The sequence below is a fragment of the Mus caroli genome, chromosome 4, assembly GCF_900094665.2.
Source record: "Mus caroli chromosome 4, CAROLI_EIJ_v1.1, whole genome shotgun sequence".
Classification (NCBI taxonomy): domain Eukaryota; kingdom Metazoa; phylum Chordata; class Mammalia; order Rodentia; family Muridae; genus Mus; species Mus caroli.
In genome coordinates, this window is record NC_034573.1 from 30,419,034 (window position 1) to 30,434,592 (window position 15,559).

General features: G+C 37.2%; 1 protein-coding gene across 15 annotated transcripts in view; it reads right to left on the reverse strand.

Annotated features, from left to right (window-relative positions):
* Nucleotides 1-15,559, reverse strand: part of Lingo2 (leucine rich repeat and Ig domain containing 2) — a 1,160,577-nt gene that overhangs the window by 270,037 nt on the left and 874,981 nt on the right. The gene's annotated exons all lie outside the window — the stretch shown is intronic.

A 15,559-nucleotide genomic window follows, 5' to 3' on the forward strand; every position in this document is an offset into this window, starting at 1 on the left:
TCATATTGTTGTTCCACCTATAGGGTTGCAGACCCCTTTAGCTCCTTGGGTACTTTCTCTAGCTCCTCCATTGGGGGCCCTGTGATCCATCCAATAGCTAACTGTGAGCATCCACTTTTGTGTTAGTTGTTTAAAAGTAGATGTTCGTACAGCCAAAAATGTCAATGAACTATTGTTTTCATTTCTTCAGTCTTTGTAATTTTTTGACACATAGTCATCTAGATTTGAGGGGTTTAATCTACTGAGAACAGTTGCTTAGCAAGTTTGAGGCTTTGGCTTACATTCACAGGACTTACACAATGGAAAAGTATAGCCATCCCCAGCTCAGCATCAACAGTGGATGGGTGCCAGGATGTCTCATAGATATCACACTCTTGAGTGGTATATCCCTTTATATAAAAGTAGTCAGTGTTTTCAAGTGATCTAGCATCTACAATCTTCTGTATCCTAGTTCATTTCCAGATTACTCACTCTTTTCATCACTCGGATGATCACCTAGCATAATAAATTTATAAGGACAAAGGGTTTGTTTTGGCTCTCAGTTTTGAGAACTCATCTCTTCTCGGTGACTGTTGTTGATTTAGGTCTGTGGCCAGGCAATCCATCAGAGTGAGTGTGCTATATAGTGATCACCTCATGACCCAGTGTAAAATAGGAGCTGGTGACCCATTTTCTCTTTAAGCTCATGTCTTCAGGAACATAAAGAGGCTCGGGTTTTTAAAGGTTTTACCATCTCTACACTTTAGAGACTCCAACTTGTAAATATATTACCACCTTTCAATAGTACATTTTTTTTTAGGATAATTCATTTGGAGCAATTTAGGAGACAAACTATCTAATTCAACACATAGCTATGTAACATAGCCATGCCATATTGTTTAGGAAGCTATAAGAAAACAAATATACATATTTCTCATATTGATTTTTTTATAACCAAGTTTTCAGAATTGGCACATGTAGAACTTTGGAGTAACAGGTTAACAGTATATAGCTATTCCAAATTCTTTCTGGAATTCATTTTATTCTCTAACAGTTTCTCTGTCATATCTCACCCTCCTGTAAAGAAACAACTATATTAAAGCACCAATATTCCCCTCTGATGGTGGGACTGTGCTACCTGACCTTGGATCTGAATGTCTTGGTGTGAGTGATTGAGCCTTCTGCACTACTGGTTATTATCAAAACAATTAGATAGCATGGGATTTAAAACACCTGCATGTAAATCACTTAGAATTGTGCTAAGAACTTGTGCTACACTCAAGGAACACCAGCAATTGTATTATCACTAGCACAGGCTATAGCACAAACACCATTCTGTCATAAGTCCAGATTCTTCAATGGAAAAAATATGCAGCACTGACTTAGCTTGACACAGATTTATAACTGTCCTTAGTTTGCCAGTTTCTTGAACTGAGCAGGTCTCTCTTCTGATCTCAGGATAACAACTTAGTGCTCTCCCTGAGACCAAAATGAAATTTTTGCTCTTGTATATACTTGGAACGTGTGGGGCAAAGTTTTTAATTTAATGGATTGTGAACTTTATATATAAGTTTAATATACAGTACATACTGAGTAGAAACTTTTATGTACAATTCACTGTGCCTGTGAATCTATAGAAACTGCAAGATTTCATATCTGTGTCCATACAGTTATTGGTATTTATCTATTGGGGAGCTCAGATAAGGAAAAGACTACATATTTTATACCTATGGCGCAGAGGTATGTCCCACTGATTTGTGAGTTAATGTAGAAACTCAAAGACTGCTCCTTAGCTCTTATTTTATGAGTTCTTACTTCCACTCTATTTTCAAATTTCAACTTCTTTAAGCTCACAAGGGACTTTCCATAATGCTGATTCCTCTCTTTTTCCTCTAAGTGGCTGCTGGTTGTAACATGCTCACTGCCAGTTACCATCTAGGTTTATAGAAGAATTTATAGAATCTGTTTAATAAATATGAATGGATCCTGTGGAGAGCCGTGCCATGAGCAATCGCCATTATAAGATGGCGCTGGCTTCCGCTGTGCCCAACTAGTAAACAAGCCTAGTGCGCAGGTGCGAGAGTGAATTCACGCCAAGTCACTGCCCATCTCGGGGTGTAGTAATGAGGTGATGGGCGAGCAACAAATCAGGTGCTGACACACCACGCTGAGAGCTATATAAGCAGCACCATTTTCCGGGTTCTGGGTCTTCCCTCCTGAAGAAGCAATAAAGCTTGCTGCAGAAGAATCTGGTTGTCCGAGTGTGTTCTTGCCGGTGAGAACGATAGCTCAGGACAGGATCCAATGAGTTTTCACAATTTGGAGAGAGCAGTGAACTTAACAGGCAAACCTCTCTTATTACTGCAGACTTGCTACCTAACATAATACAGACACTAAATGAGAACTTAGACTAAATATTAGGTAGTAGTGTCATTCCAGACAATGTCACAAAGTAAAATAAGAAAAACAAAGAGTCATGGATGACACATCGAAGTACATATATCTCAGTAATTTTTTGAACAGCACCAAAGAAAGTGATTGGCATGGATGAAAAACTAAACCAATTCAGCAAACAAAAAGCAAAGTGGAAAGTTGACTTATTTAGTCTAAACAAAGAACTTGTTATTTTCATTATAGTGAAATTTAAAGCAACAGAAATACGAAAATATTTTTTCACATTAACCTTTTAGCTTCTTTGTTATTTTGGTATATTATACAATTATGTACATGTGTGTAATAGAAAATTATAAATTGTAAAGATTAGAAGTTAGAAAAAACTTTTATGTATGTGAGGGACGGGTATGGTGTGTGTTCCTGTAGGTATAAGCATCCATGTATGTTTGTATATCTGCATGCAGAAGGCCAGAGGTTGATAGCAAATCCTTTACTAAGTTATTTCTCCATCTCATTATATTTTTGACATTATTTCTTTTTAATTTTTATTCCCATATCATCATAATTTTTCATAAAATATAACTGTAAAAAATTTACATTCCATAATTTCCTACCCTACACATATTTTGGTTATTTTCATTTTTCCTCTAAATACATGTTTTTGCAGTTAAAATAAATAATTTTCCAGCCTCTTTTCTGATGTAATGTCTATCTTGGATGTTGAGTTTTATTTCTTGTATGCAGCAGAAGGATGGATTTGTTTTGCAGCCATTCTGTTAGCTTGTGTCCTTTACAGAAATGCAGCTTTAATGTCACCTGTGGGTCCAGCCTATTTATAGCCACTTTAAGGTATAGAAAATATTTTTTAGCCTATGTGTTGAGTGGGATACTATCAACACATGGTACTTAAAATGTTTGCACTTGCAAAGTTCTACCAACTGAGATATGAGGGCCTGATCATGGATACCTGGGCACAAGACTCCTGAACCTGGTTTCCACAGAGGCACAAGTTTCACAATCACAGTCCTGGTAGCAACAGCATCAGCAGCAGGCTTCTTCTCTGGAGTAGGGTCTTCTTCCTCTTCTGGGATTATGAAGTAACCTCTGACCCGAGTCTGTCACACTCTGTATCCTGTTATGCCTGATGAGACATTGACCTTTGCACTTTTCTCCTGTGCATAAATGCTTTTCAAGTACCTCCTAAAGATGTGGTCTATCCTTACAGTGGCCAGGCTACTTGGCTGCAGTCCATCTGCTAAGCCTTGGGACATCAGCAAGGACAAGATCTTCAGTGTCAGGAGGCTGAAGTTTGAACTTTTTGGTGGAGCATTCCTGTCAGAAGAATCAGAAGCTCTCTGAAGTGTTAGCCAAGGAGACACGCAGAAGCTGAAGGTGACTAAGGCAGGGGGATTGTGAGCTCTCTCTCTACTATATCAGTCAGGCCTTTTTGACGTTAACTCCTGCAATACTGCCTGTTCAGAGGCATCCTCGATAACCTTGGCTCTCAGATTTATGGTAAGTGTTTCATGTCATCAGTCATGCTGAATGCAGTATCTTGACTTATCTCCCAGGAGGTAGGACTGTTAGGATTTGTAGTGTTACCTGGGCTTCATCATGGCAGAGGAACATTGCTCCTTGAACAGGTTGTTGGTCATTCACAGCAGATGAAGATTGCACTTGAGAGGGCAAGTGTTTCCCAGAGCATCAGTGGTCTAGCTCAGACATTCTGATAGAAGACAGAGCCCGACTTTCACTCATTTGACACTTGTTCCAACCTCCTCAGCAACTGCAGGACACAGGAACAGGTATGACCTATGGCACTGAGATGGACGTATTCCACTAAGGGCAGGTTAGTGGAGTATTCAGGAACATAGCCTGAAATGGTGACCAGTTGCTAACCAATCTCTTGGAGGGAGGGGCTTCACAGCTGGAATAGGACCTTTTCTTCCTTTCCAAGTCTATGCACTGTCCTCTCTGAGACAGAAAGTTCTAGGTTGGAGGTTGGAAATCTCATGTTTTCACATATTGAACTAGATATTTGACTCAGTGGCAGCAGCATTAAGAAAGAATTACTGTTGGAAGTCAGGGAGTTCCAGAGGTTGAGCCTTCAGTGACAAAGCAGATCTAGTCTTTCTGTTCAGCCTGTCATCAGCAGACACAAACAGGAAAGGACTGTAGTACACAGCTTCTGGATTTGACTCCAGCCTGAATTGTTAGTGTAATAGGAGATTCATGATACTTGACTGCTTTTTGAAAGGTCAGAATCATAGCTGGAAAAAAACACCTTTGTCTTCCTGATTTTCCTGGACTCTGTCAGAGTATCATCTTGAGTACCCTGAGTACAGATTGTCCATCACTGTAATGATCCTGGGATCCATCACCATGTGAGGCCTTTGCACACCAGGATGCTTATTGAATATCAACTGACAAAGGGAGAGATCACACCACTGCACAAAGGCAACCTAGAAACTGGGGTCACATCTCAGAGCCAATCTTCATTCACCCTTACTCCTTGTATGTAAGTTGGTATAGCCATTCAAATATTGAACAAAACAGACTTTCAACCAAAATTAATTATAAGAAATGGGAATGACATTTCATACTCATCAAAAAAATTCTCCCAGATGACACACACACACATTGATAGTCAGAGACTTCAACACTTTGACCAAAGAAAGTAGTCATTGAACTAACAGATGGTATGACTCAAATGGACCTAATAAATATTGACATAACATTTCACACAAACACAAAAGATTATACCTCATTTTCACCATGTCATAAAACCTTCTCCGAAATTGACTATATACTAAAAAATAAAGGTAAGCCTCAACAGATACAAAAAAGTTGAAATAACCACTTGTCTCTTATCAGACCACAATGGATTAAAACTGGACTTCAGCAACAACAGAAAGCTTACAAACTCATGGAAAGTGAATCACTCTTTATTCAGTGACGACTGGGTTGGGGAAGAATTAAAGAAAAAAAAATTAAAGACTTTCTAGAATTCAATGAGAAAAAAAAAGACATAACATACCCAAATTTATGAGACATAATGAAAACAATGCTAAGAGGAAAGTTCATAGCACTTAGTGCCTTCATAAAGAAATTGGAGAGATCTCATACTAGCAACTTAAAAGCACACCTAAAAGCTCTAGAATAAAAAGAAACAAATACACGCAAGAGGAGTAGACATCAGAAAAAAGTCAAATTCATGACTAAAATGTATAAATTAGAAACAAAAGAACACTGCAAAGTATCAGTGAAACCAAGAGCTGTTTCTTTGAGTAAATCAACAAGGTTGGCAAACTCTTAGCCAAAAGAGAGACTGTATGTATCCAAATCAACAAAATCAGAAATGAACTGTGGGATATAGCAAAAGACACCTAGGAAACCCAAAGAATCCTTCCGTCTTACTTCAAAAGCCTATAAATTAGAAGATCTAGATCAAATGGATGATTTTCTTTTTAGATACCATTTACCATAATTAAATCTAGATTGGGTAAATAATTTAAATAGTCCTATAAACTATAATAGTTCCTTTAAAGGGAAGAGCAATCGTTAAAAGTCTCCCCTACCCCCAAGGTGGGGAAGCCCAGGGTCAGATGATTTAAAATAGATAAATAAATACTAAATAAATAAATTAATAAATAAATGATTTTGTTGAATCTATTCACACACTTGAAAATTTTCTTAGAATTAGTATCTGGTAGTATAACTGATTTTTAACCTTAAATACTAAAATAACATAAACTCTCATTTAGTAGGATTAAATTATATTAAGCATAAAAGAAAATATTTAAAACCCCTTTGAAAACACCTTAAAATTGTCTCTATTCCTCATACTTTTACATACTTACATGTTCACTGTTCTTTTAAAATAATTCTTCAATGATCTCTGAGATGTCTCAGCCAGAAGAAGCATTTGTCAGCATCTTGACAATTCTCAAGCCCCACATAATGGAAGAATAGTACTGGTCATATATTTCCTATGGTACATGGACATGTACACACAGGTACACACATGTGTGCAGGCCCACTCATTCACATATGTGAACACACTCATAGATACATACAATTGTGAGAAAAACCAAACCAAACCAAACAACAAAATCTTCAAAAACAGCAGTTCTACTCAGCCGAAGAGTCACGAGTAAGGGATAAATGATTCTTCATGATTTAAAAGATGATTTCAAATAAAATGATCTCCCAGAGACTTAGGAATAGTAAGACCACCGAAGGCCATTCCTCAGAGTTTAGGAAAAATGATTACGGTTTCTTTACAATTAAATAATAATAGGTGTTTCTAAAAGATGATATTAGCCGTAATGGAGCTCCCCAGCTCTGTACTTACAGCATTATTTTGTGCTATCTGGATCTCCACTTGTCCCAGAAATCTCTGATCCACCTGTTTACTCACAGTCCCCCTATCTTCTCAGAGAGCCCCTTCAGCTCAGTGAGGAACATCATCAATAAGCTCCAAGGTTTTATTAGTTTATCTGACAAATGCTGATCTCCCCTGTTGGGTTTAATTTGCTGGTCTGTTATTGTGGTTGCTCCCATTCATCATCTGGTGACCTTTCCTTCTCTGTATTCTAGAACTTTGGTAGCATTAATCCTTCCATGTTCTTACCTTAGAGAATTAATTACTGGCACACAATTTTTATTCTTGATAATTATGGCATTGATTAATGGCTATTGCACAATCATATGGGAACAGCCAACCAGTGTTACGAGAAGCGTCAGGGTAAATTTTGTTTCCTTGTCTTGTCTTGACTTGGAGACCAATGTGAGAAAGAGGTTTCACCCCTTTTAAGAAAGCAGAGTGCTGTGGTGACATGTCTTGGTTACTTTGTTTCCTTAGATGCTAGAACACAAATATAATGAAACTCATTTAGAACAAGATCCACAATCCTAAACAAGGCTTTTGTGTTCACTGGAATGAAAATGTTTTCTTCAAAATATATTTCTAAATAGAACTGTGCAAACAAAAACAAAGAAGAATTTCCCTTCCTCATGTTAAGAAACACATTGCTTAATTTTTTTCCAAGAGTGAAGACTGAAAAACTAAAGACTGTAATGCCACTGAAAGAAGGCATCTGAAATTAAATTATTCAAAGTCTTATAAGAATTAAGACAGTAACAAGCCATCACTAAAAATGCTGTTTTCCTAAAAATCCTTAAACACTCACAGATCCACATGATACCCATTTATGCACCCACTCCCGACTCACACCTCTGTCCACATAAGATCTATAAATACAGGTACCTACTCATAAGCATACCTACCAAATCCTCACCTACACACACCTTCCCAAACACACACCTACCCAAACACACATCTACCCACCACTCACCTACTATCACACACATCTGCCCCTACATTCACTTACCTGTACATTCACCTACTCCCATATATCTACCCCACATGTACCTACCATCACACATCTACATCTACACACACCTACCCACACACACCTAACCCCACATACATCTACACTTACACACACCTACCCATATTACCTACCACATCCATACACAACTACCTCCAAACACCTCCCCATATACATATTACCTCCTGATCATTAGAATTATGTTCTCCTCTTAATATTCTTCTCATCTTAGACTTTTTTCTGTGTGCTTTGTTTAAAATCTCTCCCAGGACTATTTTTCCTAACCTGCTGTGATTAACAAAATTCTCATCAGAGAGGCATTAGGAGAGGTTTAGAAATGAAATCAAAACTCCACAACCCACTGAAAGCTGTGATCTACAACATGGAACATCTTTTACAGAAACTGGAATATTATATTCTCCCTTCTCAGCTGTATGTTCACTGACTGAAAGCCATACTAAAGTTTATACAATGTGTATAAGCCTTATCCAAAATGGATCGTCTCATCTAATCAAACCTGGAAGCATGGTTTTGACTCTTCAACAGTGAAGTGAATATCTTATAAATTAAAAGCTCAAGTTTTGAGGAAAGAAAACTACAGGAGGCTTGGTCACATGCAACCTTTGACTTTTGGGTTGCTATTTATAAGTTTTGTTTTTATTTTTTAATTTAAAATTTTACCCTTTCTGGGATTAGGTTGCATATGTGTGCAATGCATTGTAAGAAATGGCTTTATTCAGGAGTTATTTTGTTTGTTTTTTGCTTACTCCATCCCTCTATTCATGTTACTAGAATCTTGACCAAGATTTCTGGATAGAAATTCTATATTACCTCAATACTATAAAGACAAAACCCAGCACAAACATATGCAATTTCTCTTTTAAAGGAGTCAGATAAGTCTCTAAACTTGGGATTTGGTCTTGACAAAATAAGTATTTGCTAGTTTGGTTCTGGATTCCACAGAGACTAGTCTGCGCAGGTGAGAGTGTGGACTATAGAAGCTAACTGCTTCTGGGACAGGCCCTCTTTTGGGCCTTCATCTTTTGCCAGGAGGCAGGTAAGAACTCCAGATATCTGTGCACCTTCCCTGCAAGAGAAGAGCTTGACTGCAGAGAGTGCTCTAACTACTGAAACTCAGGAGAGAGCTAGTCTCCCAGGTCTGCTGAGAGAGGCTAACAGAATCACGAGAGGAACAAGCTCTAACCAGAGACAACTATAACAACTAACTCCAGAGATTACCAGATAGCGAAAGGCAAACGTAAGAATCTTACTAACAGAAACCAAGACCACTCACCATTATCAGAATCCAGCACTCCCACCTTAGCCAGTCCTGGGCAGCCCAACACACCCAAAAAGCTAGACCNNGATTTAAAAGCATATCTCATGATGATGGTAGAGGACATCAAGAAGGACTTTAATAACTCACTTAAAGAAATACAGGAGAACACTGCTAAAGAGTTACAAGTCCTTAAAGAAAAACAGGAAAACACAACCAAACAGGTAGAAGTCCTTAAAGAAAAACAGGAAAACACATCCAAACAGGTAGAAGTCCTTAAAGAAAACCAGGAAAACACATCCAAACAGGTGATGGAAATGAACAAAGCCATACTAGACCTAAAAAGGAAAGTAGACACAATACAGAAAACTCAAAGTGATCTGGGGATAGAAACCCTAGGAAAGAAATCTGGAACCATAGATGCAAGCATCAGCAACAGAATACAAGAGATGGAAGAGAGAATCTCAGGTGTAGAAAATTCCATAGAGAACATTGGCACAACAATCAAAGAAAATGCAAAATGCAAAAAGATCCTAACTCAAAACATCCAGGAAATCCAGGACAAAATGAGAAGACCAAACCTACGGATAATAGGAGTAGATGAGACTTAAAATTTTCAACTTAAAGGGCCAGCAAATATCTTCAACAAAATTATAGGAGAAAACTTCCCAAACCTAAAGAAAGATGCCCATGAATGTACAAGAAGCCTACAGAACTCCAAATCGACTGGACCGGAAAAGAAATTCCTCCCAACACATAATAATGAAGAAAATACCTAATTAAAAAAATAATAAAATAAGCATTTGCTAAAATTAACTGAAAATCAGCACACAATTTTGTAATAATACACACACACATACACACAGTCACACATCAGGGCTGTGCATATGGAAAGCCTAATCATTTTATTATTTTTCCTTTCATAGGTGTTACTGGAGAAGATCATGGATTAATTGACTTTCCTAGAAGTATTTGGAGAATTTCTCAGTTTTAAAAGAGGTGACATGATGATTTTCCTTGCTAATGTTTTGCAATTTGGATTACTGGGTCACATAAAGAATACTGCAGTGTTTTCAGAGTGAAAGAACAGAAAGTGTGCGTAACAGAGGAAGATCTGAAAGGTTGGACGAGGGGAGGGATGCTGCGTTGAGTACTTCCATGTTAGCCCAATACAAACTAAAGCCTTGCAAAAGAGGAAATCTCAATTGAGAAAATGCCCCCAACATATTGGCCCATGGTGGACTTCCTTGATTGATGACTGATGTCAGAAGGCCCGAACTTATTGAGGGTGGTACCACCCCTCGTCTGGTAGTCCTGGGTACCATTAGAAAGCAGGCCAAGCAAGCATTCAGTAGGAATTCAGTAAATAGGACCTTCCAAGACTTTTGTCTGGATAAGTTTCTGACTCCATGTTTCTGCCCAGTGTGTATTCCTGCTCTGACCTCCCTCTGTGATATAGTATGATGCTGCAAAATAAACCTTTTTCTCCCTAAGTTTTTGTATATAGCAATAGGAATCCTAAGACAGATGGGTGAAAGAACAGATAAGGGGAGAAAGAAAAGAGAGAGTTACAGGTGATAAAAAGAGAAACCATTATTTCAAGTCAAAAGTAGCTTAGAGGGAAAGGGGTTGGAGAAAATATTGACCGACTCAAAAACTTGAGACAATGTGTTTAAGAAAGGAAATATAGTGAAGGAAACTCTGAAGGTAACCTTGGAACACACACACACACCTGAATGTCTGGAAGCAATACAGATTTGGTCTAGTGCTTATCTACCAGTTCCCAACCCTATATAGCCAGACTCTGAGCTTCCTATTTGCATATCTTCTAGGGTGATCACCCAGAAAAACTAATGACTATCTCTTACAATTTTTAGCAGACCGATAGCAGTGTTATTCCTCGTGAGCCTTCTATTTTTAAGAAGCCCTGAGCACCTGTAGGAATAAACTTGAGCAGCAAGTAGTTCCCGTGCTTATACTTGATATACAAGAGACATTTCTGAGGGCTCCCCAAGCTCCATAAGTGCAGAGACATTGAAAACATGAACTGTTCTAAAGAGTAGGTGTGTATGTACCATATGTACAATGTCTATATAGATTATGTATAGTAACAAGCGACTTTTAATAATTTCCTCAAGTGAGAGTGGCATGCTGGGTCCTGTCACCAGCACATTGGCTTCCAAAACCATGGGTTTTGCTATGCCAAAAGCATGAATCAAATACATTTCCACCAGAATGGTGGTGGCTCAGACGTGTGATAGCAAGAGGATTCATGCAAGTTTAAAATCTACACACTCAATTCTAAGGCAGTCAGGACAACCAAAATAATTACCATGTTAGCTTATACTACCTTGGAGAAGTCCATAGTTCCCATGCTGTCTGTGATGGCTCTTGCCTGCAACCCCAGCTTTTCTCAGCACTTGGGAGGCTGAGTCAGGATTCTAAGTTACACAGCAAGTTCAAAGAGAATCTTTATATCTTGCCAACTTTATATGTCCAAGCTCTGCAGATTGGCTAGTATTTTTTTTTTTAATTATCATCTCTAACGAATCAGATGAGAATAATAAAGATCTTGCATTAGGGTAGATTTTCTGAGTCTCAAGTTTCTCTGATAAATGGTGGAAGCCTAGAGTTCTGTGGAGGAAAGGGGTGCTCAGCAGATGAGAATGGCATCAGGACTTAAGACTGAGTGGAGCTGAGGAGCATCTTTGTGCCATCACTGAGCATCTTGGCTCACAACCAGAAATCTTGGTCTGAATGGTTAAGGATTTCATGATTTCACATTTCAGTAGGAACAGGTGATGTGAATTTTTCAACTAGACAAAAAATATCTAGAATTCTCATTTTTACTATTACACACTGGTTTTTATTTCATCGAGCCTATCACTGCTTCATGAAAAGCTTAAGCTCTTATAACAGTATAATTCTTATTATCTAAACCATGGTCAGTGCTATTACTGAAATCTTAAACACTTGGACATATCCAGACACACATGTATCATTTAATATACAAGAAAATACTTTTCTCATGTACTCAAATTTCTGTCAGAAACAGTTTTTGTTTTGCTTTATCTTCAAAATGAATAGTTCCTTTCACATTTCTTCACTCAAATTATTTTTAAAGGATGTTATCATTTAATTTTCTTGCATACATCGTTTCTACCATTCTTCCTCTCACTCTCCTTTCCCATCTCCCTCCACACCAGGGGCTTCTCTTCTACTTTCAATAGATACTAATGAATGCTTCATTATTAAGGAATGATAGAACTGTACCAAAATAGATTAGTCTGCTTAAAAATGTTTATTAGATACCCTCATATAACAGAAATTTTAAAAATATGAATTATACTTGATCAGTATGGCAAGCATACTTTAGGCAGTGCTCAATAATAAACAGAAGTGCAAAGTTAAAAACGTGCAATGGAAGGTTCCTGAGCATATTCAGGCAACGATAAATTCCACGCTGTTTCTACTCCCATTCCCATTTAAATATGACCAAGAATTATACAATCATAAGATTTTATGAAGTTCCATGATATTTTTATTGTACACACACCCACAAAACCACACATGCTCACACACACACACACACACAATGAACTTTTACCATCATATTATAACCCAGCAGCATTGTGTGTGTGTGTATGTTTATGTATGTGTGTGATTTTTTTGTTTTACTTCATTATTTAATTCTCTTGTATCTATAGCGAATAGAGTTTTATAATTCAGTCTACGCTGTGAGCATGTCAGCTTATGTTATATATTTTATTGCTATTGGGTTTTTTGTGTATTTTTTATTTTCTTGAAAATAAATTACAGTAATCCTATTTGCTTCTTCCCACTTTGCTCTTTATTCTTCCCACGGACTCCCCAACCCTGCTACCTCTCAAATCTATGGCATTTCTTTCTTTAATTGTTGTTATAGAAAACTAAAGAAATGTAGTTTTATATTCACATATTAAAGGCATAGTTGGATCTTAGAAAACTATATTACACAGTATTTTCCATGTTTCTAAGACATTTTCATACTTTCCATTTTAAAATCAAACTCAGGGGTCTATTCCTTAAGAGAGGACAACAACCCTGAGAGACAGAGGTTTGCATTCCTGTAATTCTAAGAGAAAAATAATCCACCTTAAAACTAGATGACAACATGTTACTCAAGCAAAGCACCATGTAATTGCCCAGTGATGGTAATTATAGACTGCAATGTAGAAAATTAATATTTGCCAAGCAATGGAGATTTTCATGTTAGGCTGTCATAACAAGGATTTTTATTTCTAGAAGATGTTTTAGTTTAATGGGAAAACTTTGGACTCTGTGTTAAAGGGTCATAAATTATGTTTTTAATTTGGCAGCCATCTTGCTACTGACTGAGAATAAGGTATTTAATTACAGTTCTTTATTGTCTATCAAAATATGATTCTAAAGGACGAATTGAGTCATATAATATATATATATTATATATAATATCAATTTATATTAAGGTGACATGTAAAAATTATAAAAGAAAGTAATTCACCTATATGCAGGTTTCCTTTTGGGTTTTCTAATCTCTACATATGATTTTTAATCCTAAAAGGAATAAAGTATTAGCAATGACCTTGTTAGGATATTGAAGAAGCATTATTAATGCAATGCTCATAAATCACAAGCAAAAGATATTATACATAACAGTATTGATGAATTTATTTCTGTGAGTAATAGTTATTACTTAAAACTGGGTAAAGGATGATGATATGTTTTCTGATGGCAAGGTTAGTTCTCAAAATGTACTAGGGACTTGGTTATAGTTCTGTAAAATCATTCTTAGAATAACATAGAAGGATACAAACGCTTTAGGTGGCTATGCAAAGTTTATGATTACATAAGTCATTTATGATTTATTTTAAACAGCTCTTTCTCTACAAATTCTCATATGGTTCTCTATGGATTCTTCATTTTTTGTTTCTTTTTTTGTTTGCTTGTTTGTTTCGAGATAGGGTTTCTCTGTATAGCCTTGGCTGTCCTGGAACTCACTTTGTAGACCAGGCTGGCCTCGAACTCAGAAATCCACCTGCCGCTGCCTCCTGAGTGCTGGGACTAAGGGTTCACGCCACCACGCCCGGCTTTCTATGGATTTTTAATAACAAAATTGACAAATAATGGCATTAGTTTAAAATGGTGTTCTAAAACTACAAATTATGTGGGCTGTATAAGAATAGGTAAAATTTACCTGTCAAGCCTCAATAAGTATACTGATGTATAAAAATATTATATAGTATGAAAAGCAAAACAACCCTAAAGGACAATATTTTTAAACATTAATGCTGCAGGATTTTACCTGTCCAATTACATTAGTTCAGCGGGAGGCCTGTGATTGGACAGGGAAGACAGAGGTAGTGCAAAGATCTGCAGAGAGGGAGCCTCTCAGCGGACAGAGGAGAAAGCCAAGATGGAGGCAGGTGTGAACCAGCCTGGTTTTAACCAGCCACAGGTAGCTACGATATCATAAGGTTAGAATCATTGGGATAAAGCTTTTATTGTTATCAATTAGTTCTGAAATTATTGTATCGGTACCTTGTAAATTGAGAATTTATTGATACATAAATCTGATTGGTTAATTATAAGCTTCAAGAGTTTTGATTTACTTGGTTACTGGAATGTGGGGCCACTGATTGATTACAGGGGTTTGTGGCAGACAGGGAACCAGCAGCTCCAGGGACAAGTGAGCCAGAGCTGGGAACAAGGCAATCTGATGTGTCAGGAAGGGGGTCAGGGCAGCTAGCTAGAAAGAGTTGCTGGCTGCAGGAGTGCAGGAACACAGCTGGTCTGGCCCCACCAGAGAGTTGGCAGATTCATTTTTAATATTTCCCACAACACATTAAGGTAAATAGAATGTTGAAAATTAACACAAGTTTCTGAAACATTTCTAAAACATTCTTTTAAAGTGTTCGTTCAGCCCATGTTTGTATAACATAAGTGACCAAGAACTAACCATATCTTAAACTGTACTTTGCCAGCTGTGAAACAGGAAATGACAGTCACAAGCATGTGCTTTAATGGGTAATATACAATTGGAGTACATTCTGGGTTCACCATCCTGTGGAATACCTTAGTAAGAATAGCATTGCAAAGCCAGGGCCTCCTCACATGTAAAATATGGAAAAGAATCTCTATCTGTAATTTTTTTTTTAATTTAGCTGGTCAAATATTTAATTAAACACTAGTATAGGTTAATAACTATGAGTTAATGAGTTGAGTTTTACCAGCATTACTGTTGATAATGTGGGTTAATCTAATGCAATCAATTGAAAGGATTTAAGTTTGAGGTTTCCTGGAGAAAAAGAAATTCTGTCCACACACTGTAACAGAAATAGATATCATGATTCTATCTTATTGGCTTCCCTAAATGTATGGTAATATTACCATATCAACTACTGGTAAGTGTTCTAGCCTATCCTATAGGGATGGTCTTGCCAATCTTCATAATTGTATGATCCAGTTTTTTAGATCTCTCTCTGTCTCTCTCTCTCTC